At 50.2% G+C, this 19,446-nt stretch overlaps 1 protein-coding gene across 5 annotated transcripts in view; it reads right to left on the bottom strand.

Annotated features, from left to right (window-relative positions):
• The window catches only part of LOC139327709 (beta-1,3-galactosyltransferase 1-like), a 73,618-nt gene extending 54,577 nt beyond the window's left edge, over positions 1–19,041 (bottom strand). For 3 of the 5 annotated variants that reach the window (XM_070957631.1, XM_070957630.1, XM_070957633.1), the window contains exon 1: positions 18,939–19,037. The gene's annotated coding sequence lies outside the window, so the exon portion shown is untranslated. Of the gene's footprint in view, positions 1–847; positions 1,007–18,938 lie in introns of all 5 variants that reach the window. The other 2 variants (XM_070957632.1, XM_070957634.1) reach the window with 2 other exon arrangements.
• Between the last annotated feature and the right edge of the window lie 405 nt (positions 19,042–19,446).

The raw sequence follows: 19,446 nt of genomic DNA, 5'->3' as shown, positions 1-19,446 counted from the left end.
TCAATGATTATAACAGGTTTGACCTGATGATGATAAGCTGATTAACTTGGTTCGCAGCAGGAGTGAATGATGTAACACATAAAATTATAATATTTAAAGAGGTCAAAGTTCACATAATATGTGACTCCTGCAGTGCCGATCAACGCATGAATCAAAATGAAAAGCAGAAATCTACAAACACGTCGTCGTCAGCCACGCCACGCTAACCTCATTTTCTGTTTGCTTTTGTTGTGGCCCTCTGTGCACCAAGCGCGACTCTTCAAATCAATCTGGTAAAATTACTTTGAATTATTGAGCGGAAACACTCAGTTTTCTCTGTTTGGTTTGCAGATGATCTCTCACACGGAGGTTTCCAGCTGTGCGGCGCGGCGCAGAAACAACACCTGGACAGGAGCTTCCTCCTCGGCGGAGGCTGAACAGCAGGTTTTTTCACGTGTCATCACGCTTAACGGCGGGACGAGCACGACTCAGCCGCCGACAGCACAAAGCAAGTGACAAGACGGACTGAGGCGGGAGTGAAATAAGGTGTTTCTCCACGGCTCAAGTCGAGGGTCTGCTGCGTGTCAGCACTTTGGGTTTCCAATTAAGGACGAGGCTGACAAGACAGCTGACAGCTGACAGGAGGAGCATTGTTTTACACTTTCAGCAGGAGCCTCAAACAGGAAATGTGTGTGAGCAGATGTGCTCTGCTGTACCTGAGCAGACTCACAGACAGCGCCGCTCTCAGCTCTGAAAAGTCGATTTGTTTTCTCAATCTGCATTTGTGATGTTATTTATTTATATAGACTTTTGTTCTGCACAAACGGCGGCACCGTTGTAATTTATGAAGTAGAAAACGCGCCGTTACCCCGGGGAAATCCTCCTGGGTGCTCTCCGTCGCCTTCATTATCCTCCCTAATGTGTTCTCTCAGGAGCCACCACACGTTTGTCATTTTGATGGAGTGACAGCTTCGCCGCTCTTCTTTCCACTTTCCACCTTTCCAGCGCCGACAAACCCGAGAAATACCTAAAATACAGCAGCGAGATAAGTGACTTAATGACAGCATGTGCCAACAAAGAATAGCACCAAGCCAATGCTGTGTATGCAAAACAACAGCTACAGTCTGTATTGTGTAATAGGATGCAGAGCACAGTCCCCTGCAGACGCATGGGGCCGAATGCAAAGCAAATGCAGCAAAAACAGAAGAGCCCGTGATGTAAATCAGCACATTTTAGGGTAAAGACTTGGGTTAAGGGTTATGGTTATAGTAAATGTAAGTGAGAAATGAATGCAACGTCCCCTCAAATGTGTGTGTGGAGCTGGTTTGTATGCACGGCTGGACGGCGGCCGGCTGAGGGGACTGATTAGCAGCAACATCTTGTGCCAAGCTACTTCTTAGCTGTGCTGATTTCAGCCGGCGATCTGTATTCATTTATGCATGGAGCGACTGTGGAGGATGAGCGGTGTGCAAAACAGAATATTTCTCTTCACAGGGTCTCCATTTCTCCCCCAGCGCTCACTGCCACCGTCTCCTCCGTCTCGCTTCAACATCGTGAGAAATAACGTTTCAAGATGCTGGTGTTGTCTGTCTTTTGTACGTGATTCTGTGTTTTGAATGCGGCCGTGCAGCCGCCCACTGTTCAGGAACGAAATGACTAAATGACACTGAGAGGGAGCAAAGCCTCAGAGTGTAAGCAAACCGCTGTGGATCACACATGATCATCAGGCTTTCAGCCCCATTTCTCGCAATTATGTGCCTCATTTTTGCAGAAAGGGGAAAAATAACAACACTGCCTCAGATCTGTTTTGTTGGATTAACTGAGATTATTTTCAGTGAGTCAAACGACAGGATGTGATTGAGTATAAAGACAAATTCTTCTTCTTCTACATGAAAAGAAGGAGATAAAAGAATGCAGCCGCTTGATGTTGAGGTCCTCACCAGTCAGCCGGAGGAAAGCCGACCTCTAAGAAGATTTGCCAAGTTGTTCTAGAGAAATGAAGCTCAGATTTAAAATGACATTACATTAGTGGTACACTGCTGTCAATACTTTTAGAAGAACTGCAGGTCAGAGACGTCTAACCGTGAGCGACGACCCTGATGAGGTAGCTGTTTATGCTAATGTTAGCTTCCCAAGCCGCAGCCCCGAGGTCTCAGCAATGATCACATGCTCGCAGGTCAAACTGGGAGACTCACACCTGTCTGCCAGTTGTTCGTCCTCACACCGAAGACACGGCTCAGTCTGTTTTTCAGACATCAGAAACGATGCGGAGTGACGCGTCTTCTTCCTCAAACCCGTCTTCAGCCAACACAAACAGCAGCTCCCTGAAAGTGCAGCAGCTAAATGGAACTCAGCCTTTGATTATTTACACCTGAACTTCCTAAAAAGGTATTGAGTCGTTTCTGCCAGCTCACAGCAGAGTGCAGCGGTCAGCTTCGGTGCTCCCCTTCCTCCAGCTTCCTCCTCTTCCTCCTGCTTCTTAGGACAGTGCTGATGACGCTGATTAAAACTAAAGCTGCTTGTTTTTGAAAATCGTTCTCTCAAATCAAACAAATACTGATCATTCAGTCCCGCGTGCAGCTGTGACACTTCTTCTTCTTCTTCTTCTTCTTCTTCTTCTTCTTCTGAGGCATCAGCGGGGCTGCACAGCCCTCAAAATGGAAAACCCTGTGAAGTCAATCAAGTGGTCCTGCTCGACTCCGAGCTGACTGCTGTGGAGCTGCTGCTCATACATCCTGTGCTAACGCAGTAATAACGGCCCTGGCACCAAACCTCAACGCTGCTCGCTGCCACATTTGTTAACATGGAAACATTAGCGGCTGAATCTGTCACCGTGGACGGGAAACATGACACAAACTTGGCAGAGCGGAGGAGGAGAAACGCTGCAGCAGCAGCAGCTATAGGCACACCTTCCCACAGGTAAACACCATAATTAGCATTTCATTTTGCAAAAATACTTCACAAAACTCAAGGTTTGATGAAAACATCTGCAGGCTAGAAAGGCTACAGAGTGAAATATTACTCCCCATAATGAGCGTTTGCCAGATCAATATTCATCACGCTGCACACGCTGTGACCTGGCACTCGTTTCACCGCGCCATTGTGTCCCCAAACAAAAGGGAAATGAACGTCCCTGCAGTCCAGGCTGATGGATGCAGGTGGACATCGACACACACCTTCACTCCTGGCTAACGCCGCAGTGGTTAATTCACCATCCTGCAGCTCGGAGAGTAAGCCAAGTGTCCCGTCGCTCTCACTGAGCAACTGAATAATGATGACAGTAATGACAGTGACTGTAAAACCAAGCTGGACGGACGCAGACCAGTTAAAGAAACACCTGAACGAGCGAGCGGAGGTGCAGCAGAAGCTTCCATCAACTCATCAGGTGAAGAAGTCCGAGGCTGCGGCCTGTATATGAGATCATTTCATGACCTTTAATGACTTTTTAACTGCTTTTTAAATGCGTTTTTACGTCATCCTGTTAATCCTTTAAGTGTTTTCTCCCGAGTCCACGCTGATGTCCTCACACGTCTCGTCTTTCCTGACCACCAAGGAGATAAACATTTGCCATTTCTGCTTTGAAAATGGACTCCAGCCGCTGACAGACTATAAAAACAGTTGGCAATTCATTTTCTGAAGATCAGCTAATTGAATAATCGACGTTTGGCTCTAACTGAAAATTAGTTCTTCGCAGCCCCACTGAAGCAGCGGCTATATGATCAATAACCACTTTGTGTTTTGGACCTGAGACGCAACATAAATTTCCAGACAACAGATGGAGACGGAGGAGATTCAAAGCCAATTTACCCGGCAGAGATTGTCCACTGTTTCCCTTCGACGGGCCCCAGCTGGACGGCAGCTGACGGGGTGTGTGTGTGTATGTGTGTGTGTGTGTATGTGTGTGTGTGTGTGTGTGTGTGTGTGTGTGTGTGTGTGTGTGTCACACATACACAGGGTGTGTGCTGGTGAGGTGAGGCCGTCAGCACTGAGGTGCGCTGCAGCTCGTCCTCAGGCTGAGAAGCAGGACCCACACTGCTGGAAATGCTTTGCTGGAAAATGCGATGTTTAGAGCACAATGGCTGAATGATGATCTGCAGGCTTTCTGCACGCCCAGAGGGAGGCATCAAACACGGCGGCGGCGACGCTCCCCGGCTCTGTTTTCATCACTGAATACAGCGAGACGCCGGCTTCAAACTCGGCATCCAAATGGAGCTACAAGTGGCACACGGGCCATTAAAGAGCCGCCCCTCCCCGGCACACCGGCATCTCTTGATGTATTATCGGGCTGAACTCCTCACTGTACGACGCAGCAGCCGTGCTGATGTATCCCTGGAGACGCGTTGCAATAAAATGAACTGCCATTGTTTTCTTGCAGAACTGTACAAATTGCTTCATCAAAGCCACAACATGGGTCCTCCACCTCCAGCCATTAATCAGCGGGAGAGACGGAGGCGCCGCAGAAAGCCTTTCCTGAGCTGAGAGCGCATCAGGCTGACAAGTGTTGTTGTTTCCATGGTTTACTCGGGGAGACGGAAAATGAAGACCGACGACGTCTGTCGAGGCCGAGGCGTCTGAATCTGCGTCCTCCTCACGCTGCGTTTTCGTCAAATGATTCAGACTCGGCTGCAGGTTCAGCCGGGGCGAAGCCCTGACCTGCGAGTCAAAGACAAAGACGGCGAGCTGAGTGCCTCCTATTAGGCACGCCGTTGTTTTAAATGACGCTGTGCGATGGATATCTCGCCGCCGCCTTCGCCCTGAATGTGGAGCAGATCCATAAATGAACGACGCCACTTTGGGATTAATTTAAACGTGCTGTGGGCTGAATCCCAACGACCGAGTTAACCTTTGCTAACAAAGTTCCTTTGACTTTCTCTTCTCAAAGAGGATGGAGGGAAGAGGGCCGTCTGCACCTCCCTCTTCCACTCCACCACCCCCCCCCCCCCCCCGTGTTCATTTCTAATTGCCCTGAGAGCTGTGAGGACGAGACACTTGAATTTCATTCAATTACCCAAAGATGGATTTAATTCCACGCACCCATGTGCAGCATGATTGCGCTATTTTTTGCCCCGGCATGTGTGACATCCTGAACTCTATTTGTGAGTCTGCGGTGGGGGGTGGGGGGGGGGGCTTCATTATGATTGGACCAGACACAGCTCCTCTGATGAGCTATTGTAATCTCATGCGTGCAGCAAAAGCAAAGCTAACTCAGATTAGCTGAAATCAATCATTTCCAGGCTCGTGTTTCCACTGTGACGCAACAGGATTCCAGCTGTGCTGCTCTGACACGACACAAACAAGAAACTGATCAAACCAGGAGGAATCCAGGCACGTCCACATCTGCTGACACGTCGACTGATCCGAGAGGCATCAGTCAGTTCAGGAGGCAGCTCCAGTTAAACGTGGGCGGGCTGCCGGCCTGCTGGGACTGACGGGAATAACCAGCTCTCTGCTATTAAATGTGCACTTTAATATGTTTCCTTATTAGTGATGTGTTAGCCATTTTTGAAGGCACTAACTACCCCTGAGCCGCCGCTCCCAAACAGGGAAAACGTGGAGGAGAAGCAGCTGCTGTTGGCGAACACTTCCTGATCATCAGTACGGCTCTCACCGTCAGTATGTTCCAGTTTGTTCCTCTTTGATTAAAGTAAGGAGGGCACGGCTGAGCCGAGCTGTGTCTTCAAACTGGCTTCATCCTCTCCCCAAAAATCCCAAAAAAGATTCTCTCTGTGAACCTCAGCCTCTAAATCCCGGCTGCCAATCCAGCTACAATCCCTCTCACGCTGAGAGCTCCTCACATAAAAGAGCTGTTTCCCACAATTCACTAAATATAAGCTGTGATGTCACGCAGCGCGGCCTCTTTAGAGAGGGTCCGGGCTTGATTGCTGTCTGTTTGGTCGTAATTACTGTGCTGCCCGCAGAGCGCGGCCGGTCCTCCATCGGGGCTCAGCTCCATCAGTAATTGTGTTTGCGGGCCGGCGTCTCACACCTCAACAAACATGGAGGAATGCAAATGGAGGGCGTTGCTCCGGCGTGGCTACAACAGGTGGAGGAGGAGAAGGGTGAAGAGTTAAAATAACCTTTGACGTTTCCCCCAGACTGCCAACTCTGCTGTCCAATAATCTCAATTTGATCAAAATGTCAAATTCCTCCAAAAATGTCACCTCAAAAATAACCTCCTGAAACCCTGAAAGCAGGCGGCTCTGACGCCGCCGCCGCCGCCGCTCGACGGAAACCAATATCGTGACAAACATTAGCTGCAGCCGCCGCACTAATCTGGGGCTTTTTATTGCTTCTCAGAGTTACTGTGTAAAGAGTATTATAAAGGCATACACTGGAGATTATGCCACTAATCTGTTCCGACGAGCACACTGTCATTGATTATTAAAGGCCCAATCTATAATCCAGAAGCACACAGAGGGGGCGCCTCGCTGCCGGAAGGCTTCTGTAAGCGTTCACTCATTCACCGTCAACGCAGAGGACGACAGCTGCGACGGCTGATAACAAGTTTGTGATGCACACTTGGATGCAAATGTGCACGTTAGCAGGACGCGGCTCGGTAATGTGTAGCGACTTCTCAGCCTCTAATCCAATCTCTGAATAAAGCCAACATCCACAGTGACATTTGAAAACTGGATTACTGCGGCTGGAGTTCAGCTTTCACCATCTTTATTGATTAGACTGAAAAGTAATCAAATAAAACAGGATCAGGGTTAAAGTTCAGCTCCGTATGAACGCCGGACGGCAGCTGAAAGGCCGAGATGTCACCAGCAGAGGAAAAACTCATTAATAACGGACTGAAGACCCGTTTAGAGAGCAAAGGAACGACGATACTTCACTGCATCATATCTGTGGACGTGCGGTAAAATGAAACGCTTGTCGCCGAGCAGCTGTGAAATGTGTCTTCTGTCGCCTCTTTTCTGGCTTCTGCAGATATTTCTCGCTGCTACAATGACGGAGGAATGAGACGTGAACTCGTTCAGGACGGATCCCCTTTGTTGGGATGAAGGAGGAGGGACGCCTGTCGCAGTTAATACCACGCTGCCTCTCAGCAGCCTCTCTTACTCTGACGCCGTCTGCTGGAACGCCACCAACCTCTGGATGCCAAAGACCGACGCCTGGCATCCATCTTTGCTCCCGGGACACCTGTAGCGCCTGCGTCTCCATACGGTCCAACCCGTCCTTTTTCATTTTTCTCCATTAATCTGCCAGCCTACTAATTCAGTTTTCATTTGTTCCTCATCTCGCTGGCTGCCGAATGCCAAGCCGACGTAGCGAGGCTCGTGCCAGATGACTGCTTAGCTCTCTGCTTCTTTATTTATTTCTTTTTCTTTGCAGACAGGAAGCCGGGGGACAGATTAGGCTAACCGATATTACAGGGGAACAGCGGAGGGGAGGATTCGCTCGGTTTGCCGCAGACCTCGGCTCACCCTGACAAGCATCCGTGCACCTGGCCTGTCCCTCCTGGGCTCCTGCACTTCACTCAATTAGTGAGGCCTTTATTGCACCTGTGCCTCCGTGAGGCGGCCTGCGTACGCCCTTTCCCTCACTGAAGATGGCAAACATCCAACGGCATCGCAAAGACGGCCCTTTCATCATTGTCTCTCTTTTTATCTGCCTGCCTGCCTCTCCGTCTCCCACCTCTCAGATATTTAAACTGCAAACAGTTATCAAAAATAGATACTGGATGATTCTTGCAGCAGCGGGGGAAACACAAGATCTCAAAAAAACAAAAACTAGACGATCAGGAGGAAGTACTTCAATGCAGCAACTGCCAATCTTAATTTCTATCCATCCTAAAAATAATCCCCGCTGACCCCTGCGGTCAGTTTGCACTGCAGACGACGCATCACTCACGTAACAGCGCTGTGTGTTGGCCTTGAGGAAGTGACTCCCACCGACTCTTTATCATGAAACACAAGCCCCCGTGAAATTGAGGAAAACACAGATAACACGAGCAGAGCGCGTCAGCTCCCCGCACGCCCTGCAGCAGAGAGCCGGAGGGGATTTATGGACGAGGGAGATGACTTGCAGTTACGCTACGGGGCGTTCAAGTCCTTTAGCGTTGGCCGTGAAAAGAAAACACACACCGGCAGTTTGCTTTGTGCTGAGTGTGTGCTTGTGTTGGAGGCATCAGGAGCAGGTCTCATAAAGTAAGAGCGAAGCGGCGTCAGCCCAGCCTGCACCGGTGGATGCACATTTCTGCACGTCGCCGGCATAAATACACATTCGCAGCTCATTTGGATCGAGCAGCAGATGCTCTGCGGCCGCGTGACGACCTTTTGCAGCTCCTAACCTCCTCCGCCATCGCTCATTTTAAATCAATGCGCCCGATCTCGCCGCACAGCTGCTGACTGCTGTTCGCCGTGTTACGAGCTGCCATCAAACGCTGGCGTTCATTTGTCTGACAACACCAAACAGATGTTGAAAAAAAGAGAAAAGACACGGAGCCGCATTGGACTGATATGGTCACATGACCCTCTGCACCTGGGGAACGTATGGCAGATTAAGATCACAGACGACCTCTGCAGGTATATAAATGACTCGAGGCTCCAGGTGACGCTTGTCCCGCCCAAACAAGCCGTGATCTTAGTTGGTTTAACAAAATAAGTACATTTAATTTAGAGCACACTGATAAGATCTGTCTCACTGCTCAGTTCACACGTGAGTCCACAGCAAGTCATCTGTCTTCTTACAGAGCTTTAAAAGACAGTGAAGACGCGTCCACAAGCGTTTTTAGCATAGACCCACGGGCTGTTATAATGAGCAGCAAAACACCACAGTAAAAAAAAAAAGAAGTTGCACAGCTCCATAAAACCACAGGTGACAGTTAACTACTGAACAAAAGAGCGAGGTAAAGAAGCCACGATGAGCTGAAACAACAATAAAACACGGAGCATGAAAGAATATAAAAGTTCAAACAATAAAACAGAAGCCAATAAAACGGAAAACAGAGAGTAAAAGGCCTCATAAAAAGACTTTTGCATAAAATTTGATTTGCAGCTGGATATGAAGGAAAAGGCAAACCGAACACGAGGGGATCCCAAAATGCAGAAGCTGCAAACAGCAGACGGAGGCGAGGCGAACGCCATCCGTCAGCGTGAGGGAGAAAGCTTAAATCCAGCTCCACGTGTCTTTAAGGGTCCAGGCCGACACGAGGACGCGTCTCCGAGGAGCCGAGTCGGGTCACATCGAGTGAGCAATCAGAGGATTTCATTCTAACACTTAATTGGTCTAATTGTCGCTAACTCGTTACCATCAGAATGGAAGTGCTCGCAAGCCAGTAATTATGAAGCGATTGCATCAGTGACACAATGTGCACTCACATGCGAAACCTGCCATAACTTAACAACAAGTGAGGCTCAGCAGCGGGCGGGGGCTGCTGGGAGGCCGCTCGCTGTTAGCAAACAGCGGCCGGCCTGTTATTATAAAGTCCTGGCTGCTCTCATCAGCATTCACTCGGGGGAGCACCTGCTGCTGAGGCGGATGCTCCACCAGTTATTGGATTGCTAATCTCTTCCTGGGAGGCCTTTTCAGCCAGGCGGACAGACGAGGGTGGAAAAAGGCAATAAGCCATGTACGCGGAGCAGCTGATGATAAACCTGAGTGAGACAGCAGCAGCAGCAGCGAGGGGAGGGTGGGGGGGGACGTATGTCCACATACGTGGCTGAGGCGGGGAGGGACGGCTGTCTGGCTCGCTCGGACACGCCTGCCTCCTGATTTCCTTCTCCAGCGCCGCAGAGTTATTGCTTTTATTTGAAGACTGCTTCGGCTTTCTCCCTCAATAGATCACAGCGCTCGATAAAGCGATGGGGGGGGGGGGGGGGCGGTAAGGAGGAGGAGGCGGGATGAATGTGGAATATGCCGTCTACGCTCATGGCATGCTTCCTACAGCCTGAGCTGATCTCCTGCTCTGCTGATTGCTCTCTTAATGGTGATGAATGCAGGAAGCGGCGGGCCTACTGCCACACATTGGATGATGGAGGGGGGCAATAACTCTGCATCACAGGAGCTGTCCGCCGTGTGCGGGCGCGACATCACACGGAGACACACTGTCGCTGAGGAGGCACTAAAATAAGTAATAACGGCCAACAAGAGGGACGCGCTCGCAGCTCTGCCTGATAAGACGAGAGGCCGAACACGCAGAACATCCAAAGCCGGTTCAGCTTTGTCATTTCTGGAAAATCAGACTTCCACTGGCAGCCAACAGCTGGTCCACACACTGCAGAAAAACAATGCTAAAAGGTCCCAGATGAAAACCTGCGGCGCCACCTTGAGGTTACCTGAGGAGCATTTTTTCCCATCTGACTAGCAAATGCTAGCATGCTAACACTGAGACACAGGACATGCTTGTTAGCACCTGCATGTTAGCATCGCTGGTGTTAGCATTCAGCACGCAGCACGGCTGAACGTTTGAGCTCAAATGTGGACAGTTGCTGTCTACAAAGACAGAGCAGGACGACGATCCTGTGGTTCGTCACACAGGGACTGTCATGGCGGCAGAAAACAGACGACGTCTCGGTGCATTCACAGGTGAATGCGTCTTTATTCGTAGAGTTTCTCCCTCAGGAGCGACAGTGACGAATGAATGACAGACGAGGCAAAAGCTCGCCTGCTGAGCATCCGAACGTCCAATCACGACGCACGATGTGCTTCCCTCCCACATCGCCGCTGCTTTCAGGTGCAGTTATGATCCTCATCATCGTACCTGTGTTTGTTCACCATTTTGCTGAGACTGAATCAAACTACATTTAACTGATTGGAAAAGACGACAGTGATAAACAGAATAAGGGGGCAGCATTAAAAACATTATTTTCCAACCAGACGAGTCCATAAAACAAAGTCATGACGCCGAACGCAAACAAAGCAAACGCCTGTGATATGGATCCACTGCATATTAATGGCCGCCCTCGTCTAAGTAAAACCCACGGCGCCTGGAGCTGATTAAATATGAAAAACCATCCAGTGAACGCAATCAACCGCATGGTGAAAAATGCATGGGGTTCACATATTAGCGCGGACGCGGCGTGCAGCTGGCGAAGCACGCCAGCGCGGCCCTGCTGCGTCATCTGCTCCCGTGAAGGCGATTCGATAAGACAGACCTTCCTGAAGTAATCTGAGCAGATGAAAGGGGAGCGTCAGACAAGTCGTTCATCACCCTCACATGTCACAAAGCGTGTGTGCATGTGTCAGACCTACACGCCGCGTCTTTCCAGGCAGAGGCAAACGCGCCTGCTCGCCCGCAGTGCAAAAACAACAAAACAGCGTCCCGACGCCTGAGAATAAACACGCTCCAAGAAATGATTACACCAAACAAACCTCAAACGTGTTCTGCCTCTATCCCCATGTCTTCTCAGGAGCTCAAGGGGAAGCATTGTTTTTCTTTTTTACCACTCTGCCTCTACCAGAGCACAGTCAAACAACAAATAAACTACGTGTAGAGCAATAAATAAGAAAGAGAAATTCAGTGTGTGCACACTCGCTCAGATACTCCCAGGACTGCTTTTCGTTTGTCACTGCTTCAACCACGCGGCCTCTGCGGGCTCGCCGATCGTTAAACGCGTCTGCTCGCTGTTTCCTTTCCTCACGCAGCGCCAGATTATTTTCCAATTGATGATTTGGTCTAAAAAAGGTCCAAAATGGTGAAAAATAGCCGTCAAGATTTCCCAGAGCCTGAGCGGACAAATGTTTTCCCGCCCGACCAACAGAAAACAAGAAGCAGCGATTCTTTTGTTAATTTTTTTGCTTGAAAAACGAGTGAAAAAGGGCCAAAGTGATCAAAGCATCAACAAACGTGCACACATGCTTTCACTGGTCGACTCCAAACCAGAAGAACACGCACTGGACAGAAATCTTATTCTCATTCAGGCGTCTTAACGTGGTGTTATTTGACCTTTTGAGGCTTCCTTACAGCTGTAAGAGACAAAGCTCTTTGAGAGCTCAATGCAAACACTGTAGATGCACTTTAAGGGCGTACAGGGGTCTGAAAATGGAGAAAACACACGTATATAAGATACAGTTAAACCTTGAAGCCTGCTGCATCACTCTGCTGTGAACACGCACAATGAGCGACTTTGTTAAGAGAACAAACCTCAAGGCTGAAGCCTGCATTGTTGGGATGGATTTCTTCACCCTGCGAGCACCTTGAAGACGTCAGATCAAGTCTGAAAGAGCAAATTTTCATTCACAATCTGTCGTACGCACATCGCGTCTCTCCTTCGATTCAGGTATCTGCAGAGAAGTGAACTAAACGCTCCGGCGTGGATGCACCCGACGACAAGCCCCTCGCTCAGTATTTATCCAGCGTATTAAAGCAAGAAGTGTCATTTCTCTTTAAATCTGATCCCATCCTTAAAGAAATTTCATTAATCGATCATTTGCGCGACAGAAAATCTATTTTTCTTCATTGAATAGACTTTTTTAAGCACCTCACATTGAAGATTTGCTGCTGTTCTGATTATCTTTGGGTAAACCAAAACTAAAAGCTGGTGAGCTGCAGCCTCGCTGAATGTGGAACTCTCACGGAGCAAATAAGACAATTAGAGCCAATAAAAACTTTCTGACTCGCTCTCCACTCTCTTCTACCTTCCCACAGTAATTCATCCTTTTTGCAATCATCGACTTGAAGCTGAAGAACAAATAAGAGCAGCGAATCCCCGAAGATACTGACTCCACCGAAGTCAAGCTTCAAACAGCACAAAGCTTGACATGCACGTGCACGCCGTAACCTGCGGCTTCGTTTCATTAGCATCGAGCTGTTGGGAAACATCTGCTCGGTCCAGAAGATCAGCACAGAGAGTTTACTTTCCAGGTCTGTCAGTCTCATGTAAAGATATTTTTCTTCCTGCTGCTGAGATCGCAGCCCGTTAACAAGACCAACTGGGATAAGAGGGGGATGAGACGGCCGCACATTAAATCCAGCAGCCCTCAAAATCAATTTGGTCGACATCATTCTGAGAGCCACATTTGCATACAGGCCTCGAAGGATAAAGACACTTAAACATGCAGCTGGTGTCTCAAACACACCTGACATAACAGGTGCTGCATCCAGTTTGTCTTAGATTAATGTGCACAGGCCTCCTGACGGCTTTTTGGAGAAATCTCGGCCTAAAAAGTTGCTCATTAACCTAAAGTTTGCCTTAATCCTGAGACTTAACCTGCAGAGCTCAGGCCTCATTATTTCTTCCTGCTCATCTGTGTGCTGCAACAAGACCTCCCTGCAGGCTTTCAAATGACTTCACCTGACTTTACAGGTACGCTGACATTTACATACACCACAACAGAAAGCTGCCCAGCAGATTGTGAATGTCGTATCCGGCATCATTAGACGCTGCACGCTCTGCACGCTCTGCACCAAATCAAACCACAGTAACGTTTGTCCTGCACTGTCACGAAGGTGCACGCAGGTCGCCTGCAGCGTGCTCTCTGACCCTGCGACAGCTCGCCCGCCTGGGTGTGAGCACACACGGCGGCTCAACCAGGCCGAGGACTCCGTGTTTGTTGGGAGCGGAGGATGACTGAAATCAGCCGTGCATGCAGTAAAATGTTAATGGCGCCTACAGAACGCCATATACTGCCTCAAAAATGAAACCTCCTCTGTGGCGTGAGGGCGAGCTGCACTCTCTGTGCTTAATTAATTTAGCTGAAGAACTAAAAGCAGCATGACTTTGACTCCTCATCCCCAGAACCCTGCTGCACATGAATATCAGTGCAGAGCCGTGTTGGGCCTCCATGAAGAGGATCAGGGTGAGGAGGGGGGAGTCAGACTAGGCGGAGGGGAGGCACAATGCTGCTGTCCAAAACGTCTCGCAGAGGTCTTCTTCTCTAATTGAGAAAAGCAGCCTTCATATTGGATCATGGATTCTGAAAAGGGTGGTTTTGAGTGCGCTCGACGAGCCACGGGGGCTCCGAATGTGCTCATCACAACGGTCTGCGGAAACTTCCAACCCACAGCCTCGAAATTACAGTGACAAGGTATCCATGCGGCAGCCGAGATAAGAGGGAAGCGCACCCTGAGACAAACAGCTTCCTCACATCGCGTCTGTAAATTCAGAGGCCAAACAGCCTGTAGAGCTGCACAGGGAGACGGCTGATAGGGTCCTCAGCCCTCCACCCCCCTTATTTGACCACTCCAGTGAAAACCCAATCATCTACTCGAGGGGGGGAACTGGAAGACACGAGCAGTCGCAGCGGCCAGCTTGGCAAACCAGCAGTCCCATCATCAGAACCCAATTAAAAAAAGCCGGGGCTGGGAGACTCGGCTCTGCACTCATCCCGCGCCAAGTGTGGTGGCGGAGGGGGCTCAGCAGGCTTTGCTGCACAGCCTCGCGGCAGCCAACGCGCCCCGCGGCTGGTAGGGTCTGAGATAACAGGGTGCGGGGGAGCGGCGTGAAGCTTGCACGGCCTCGGATCAGAAAAATGAACCGCCGCGACCCTTCGAGCCGGAACCACCGGCGCTCGTACGACGAAGCTCAGCGACGAGGACGCAACAAGACGTCCGCCTGCTGAGCGTTTAGGATGATAACAGCCTATTATTCTGCCATTCCTCCTCATTTGTCATTTTTGTAAACAAAAGCAGGACAATGGGTGACAACACGTGTTATTATTTGCTTCCTCTTTGGCGATGCTATTACTTCAGCTGTGGCATGTGTCAAATCCATAAACACATCCTGACATAAGAACAAACAACCAGGCCGTCCATGGTGTTATTCACGAGCCGTGTGTTGAAAGGACCGGTGGCTGAAGACCAGCACGATCACAGCGCCGCTGCTGGATTAGATTTCATCATCTGTGCCTCTGGAGTCACACGCAGAGCCGGGGACACATGCAGCTAAGCTCCAGCCAACAAGATTATCAAATGATCCAATAAAGTTTGGACGGCAGTCACAGACATGATCACAACGCGCGAGCTCGGCTCCACACATGAAACAAATAGCCGCCTGCGCAGCTTTCCAAAGCCTGTCCACAGAGAGCGAGGGGGAGGGGGCCAGTGTGGAGCAGCAGACAGGTCAGAGCACATCAGTGTGAACCCAGCGAACGCCCTCAGAGAAAGAAAAGAATCAGAGAAATCTGACTGCGGCGCACAATTCAGGACCTTATAAAAGATGACAGCCGTGTGAGCTACAGCCTCGTCCTGTCAGCCAGAGCGCCGTGACATCTAACGCTTTGTAAATTATGACTCGTTGCACAAAAACCATTAATTCCACATGAAAACGAGCAACTGGGCCGCGCTCCCCTCCACTGGTTCGTTTCCTCGTGTTGCCATTAAGCTGAACAGTTTGGGTAATTAATCATTCGGGGAGAAGGCCGAGTGGATGAGGATGAACCCACCGCCTCGGGAACAGGTCGGCGGCGGCCGGAGCAACGCTCAGCGATGCTCCGACGAGGGAGCACAGATGGTAATGATGGCAAACAATGGTGGCACCCCAAATGCTGTAAAGAGCTCTGCACTAAAGCTGCTAAAGACGACATCAACGCTAGCTTAACAGAAGCCTCTTTTCTGGCCTACAGCGCACACTGTGTTCACATCCAGCTGGTTCTTCTGTTTATGATGTCCAAACCCAGGCATGCTGCACACAGTAAACACACTTATTCCTGCTCTCTGACTTGAGTACAGTCACTTTGCGCTGCTATTCATCGTTTCTTTTTATGCACACTTCACATAAATCGTCTTCACTCACTCGCGTGCACACTAATCAAACGCTCTCGGCTCAGCTTTGTTGTTGTTGTTCTCAGCTGTACGTCCATTTCTGCGTTTGGTTTGGGAAGCTCGTCGCGTGCATCTCGTCTGCAGGCTGATAATAAGCAACAGGCTGAGGCCACGTTAGCCGCAGATACCTGCTGATGTTTTCTCGAGCTGCAGTGCATTGTGGTCTCTCAGTCGGCCTGCACAGCTGGCTCTGATTCCCACACTGGAGAGCGGCTAAATGCTAACACAGCTGCAGCTCAGAGACGAGAAAACCACTGCTCATTAAAACGCTGATGATCAGAGTGTGAGGCGATCAGGCAGACCAACCTGTCTTTTCACACCTTTAAGGTGCAAACACCTGCGTGCAGAGGGCTCGTTACCACTGGCTTTACAGGCGGCAGCCATCTTTAACTTGACCAAAACACTGTTCAGCCAATAGCAGACACTCACACACAGAGCAGGGTGTGTATCAGAGGCGTGCTGCATGTACACACTGTGTGCGGCGACATCAGCAGGCTGATCAGTCCATGGAGCTGTCCGTGGTACACCGAGCATCAGCTGTGTCCTATAAACACAGTATGTCCATGGTCAGTCATGGTGTGTGTGACGCTGGGACTGCACCTCCACCGCTGTGATGAGATGCTTTCTGTCCGTGGTTTGTGATGTGAGTGTGTTCAAAGGGAAAACTCAGCCTTAATATGTGAAGGCACTTTATCATCCTGTCACACTCGGTGCAAACAGGAACCATCCATGAGTCCTCGTGTTTCCCACAACAGCACAGCGCGTCTGAAGCCGATGATGTCAGTCACAGGTGGGCATGTGACGCTTCCCAAGCAGCCAATGAGCATCTGGGCGAATCCATCCTGCAGCCACGCCCCCGACTCAGATGACAAACCGATACCTGCCGAGTGAATGACGCCAAATCCTGCTGGCAGAAATTAAACCAACGGTGGCGACTGAAACTAAACCAAAGCGTCAGTTCCCAGAAAACAGCGCGTGCTCCCCGAGGGCGCCGAAACGCCGCTGCACAAGATAACAAACGGCAGCCCGCCGACTGACAGGCTTTCCCCTTAAACTGTGTTGACAAGGAAAAAAGTGCAAGCGCACCCAAATTGTGAACGAGTTAATAAGCTGGTTTGTAATCCACTTCCTGCTAACAAACGCCATTCATCACTGTCACATGCACTTTATCTCAGCTGGGAGCGGCGTCGCGGCGCAAATCAAATCCCAATCACTTCCAGGATAAAAATATGATGTAATTAAGAGAATCTGGTCTCGCCTGAGGACTTCTCGCAGATTCATTTCAGCCCCCACCCCCCAGAAAAAAGGCCTCTGTGTCCTGTTTAGTGTGCTGCGAGCGAGAACGGCATCAAATTATTTAGTGCAGAACATTTCAGAAGATCAATGCTGCGTGTCGCAATCAGCCAATAACTCTGACAGGCGGGATGGCTTCACGTAGAAACGTTAAAAGCGTCTCCTCAGACGCACACCCGGGGGCTGGCTTCCTCCAGCAGGATATCAATAGGGTGCACTTCACAACACAGCAGACGTAAACAGCCTGTTTGTAGTTAGAAAGGCTGTGATTCCAGCTGTTTATCAGCGATTTATACGACTAAACTCACTGATATATGAGGGAGGGGGGGTCCGCGTGGCTCTTTCCAGGGTTAAAGCAGGAACTTATTGACCCACAATCATTATGATCATGATCCTTTTTAAAAGACTAACAGCTGTGGTGTGGTGGGGATTGCATTAGCTGTGATCTGAACGTCCTTAATTCTGGAAATAGCTTGTAAATCTGAGCGTTTGTCGGCGCCTCTGTGACAGAAAACGACTTCTATCAAGATTCGGGCTTATCAAGCAGACGCGTTAGTCCGCCGAGGGAAAAAAGGAAATCATAAGAGGAAGTCAAGCAAGCTGAAATCAATTAACATCCTCGCTGAGAAAATACAGAATCGGTCCTTCTGTCACCTCCGGCTCCACGAAGCAGGCCTCCAAACCCGTGTTCATTACTGTCATCTGAAGCCGTCCGTGTGTGAGCTTCCCATTTTGATATGTCACTGCCTAATTGAGATTAAAGCCGCCGTACTTCACGTCACAGGAGATGAATGGAGGGGGACTGCGGGACGTTTCTCAGATTAAATGGAACATTTTCCCCCCCACACACTCTAACAATATCAGTATCTGGTCACGCGCCAGCACACAGGCTTAAATGAGCGAATTTGGCAGGGCTGCTGGTGTTAACGACCCGGGCGGCGTTGCAAGGTTGAAAGCCACGGTGGTCACAAAAGAGACGGCTTCTCTGGTGTCACTCCCACGGCGTCGAGACACCCTGATGGAGCCACTTCAAGGGCCAGAGTAAATCCAAGAAGAGGATCAGTCCTGCAGGAGGCTGATGCCTTCAGATCCGTGGCATTCACGTTTCAAAGCAGCTGTCAATATAAATCTCTGGACGTGGCTTTTTGGAGGCCGGCACAGACGCCGGCTCTGGACTGCAGGTATGACCCTTTGACAACAAGGAGAAGCAGAATCCCACTGAGCAGCTGAACAGAGGGTTACGTCCCAGGTTCACGTCCCTGTCACTTCCTTGGAGTATTGTGGAAGTGATGAAGCTCAGCGTGGTCACACTCATCCTTTGTGCAGTGGAACAGAGGGCTAATGCATTTCACTAGTTCACGTTAAGTGACGCGGATTAGCAGCCAGATAAATCATTGTGCTTGATATGAGGCTGCAAAGTGCACAGCAGCAGAAAACGCACAACGCTCTCATGTACTTATCTGGATTTATCCTGCCGTCTCAGCCGCGCGCGCGCACACACACACACGCACGCACGCACGCACGCACGCACACGCCAGTGAGACAGATGATCGAGCCAACTTCAGCCAAATCAATGCGTGCGCTTAACATATTAAGTCCGTGCGCGCGTGCACGCTCACCTACGGAGCAGCCTCGCGCGCGAGGCAGCACAGGTGCAGCCGAAAAGACCAACTGACTCCTCCGACGGCAAGTTTTAAAAAAAGACGTCCCTCGAGTCAGCGTTTGTTGGAAAATGACAATAAAACGACGATTAACAAGCAGCGTCGGTTACCACAGAAGAGGAGACGGGGGCGCGGGGGTCAAACGGCGCACTGACACACCGGCTCATGATGGACTTCGCCAGCCGCTCACTTCCGAGCACCACAGCATCCGTCCGGCGGCGGCAGAGCGAACAATGAGTGCCCAGAAAGCGCGCGGGCAGCGGGCACACGCGCTGTTTTCAGCGTTTCCAAACACCTACCGGAGCTGCCGTCCGCGTCCCGGCTGCACAACTTGTCCTGAACGCCGAGCTCCGTCCTCTCCGCTCCGCTCCGCTCCACGCCGCGCCGCTGCCTCCTCTGCTCGGCGCCTCGCGCTGCACGCTCGTGGAGGGGGAGGCGGCCGCCGGCGGAGAGGAGAGGAGCCGTCCAATCAGCGGCCGCCGTACGTGGAGAGATACAGCCAATGGAAGGGAGCGAGGAGCGCGGAGGAGGATGCTGCTGCTTTGTTTAACGGGAATGACTTTGAAGCCAGCTGATGGAGGCTGATGGAGCTCATGCTTGTGCTGGGAGAGCTGCTGACTGATTGATTAGTCGATTGACTGCAGATTAATTAACAATTTAATTAATATTCCAGCTCTCAGTGGTGGAATGCAACCAAGTACTTTAACTCAAGTACTGCAGCTGAGTACACATTTGAGGGGGGCTTACTTGTACTCGAGTATTCACTTACTAGTTACTTTACAAATGAAGTATATTTGAAGTATTTTG

This window comes from Chaetodon trifascialis, chromosome 24, assembly GCF_039877785.1.
Source record: "Chaetodon trifascialis isolate fChaTrf1 chromosome 24, fChaTrf1.hap1, whole genome shotgun sequence".
Lineage (NCBI taxonomy): Eukaryota > Metazoa > Chordata > Actinopteri > Chaetodontiformes > Chaetodontidae > Chaetodon > Chaetodon trifascialis.
This window is presented reverse-complemented; position numbering and strand designations above follow the sequence as displayed.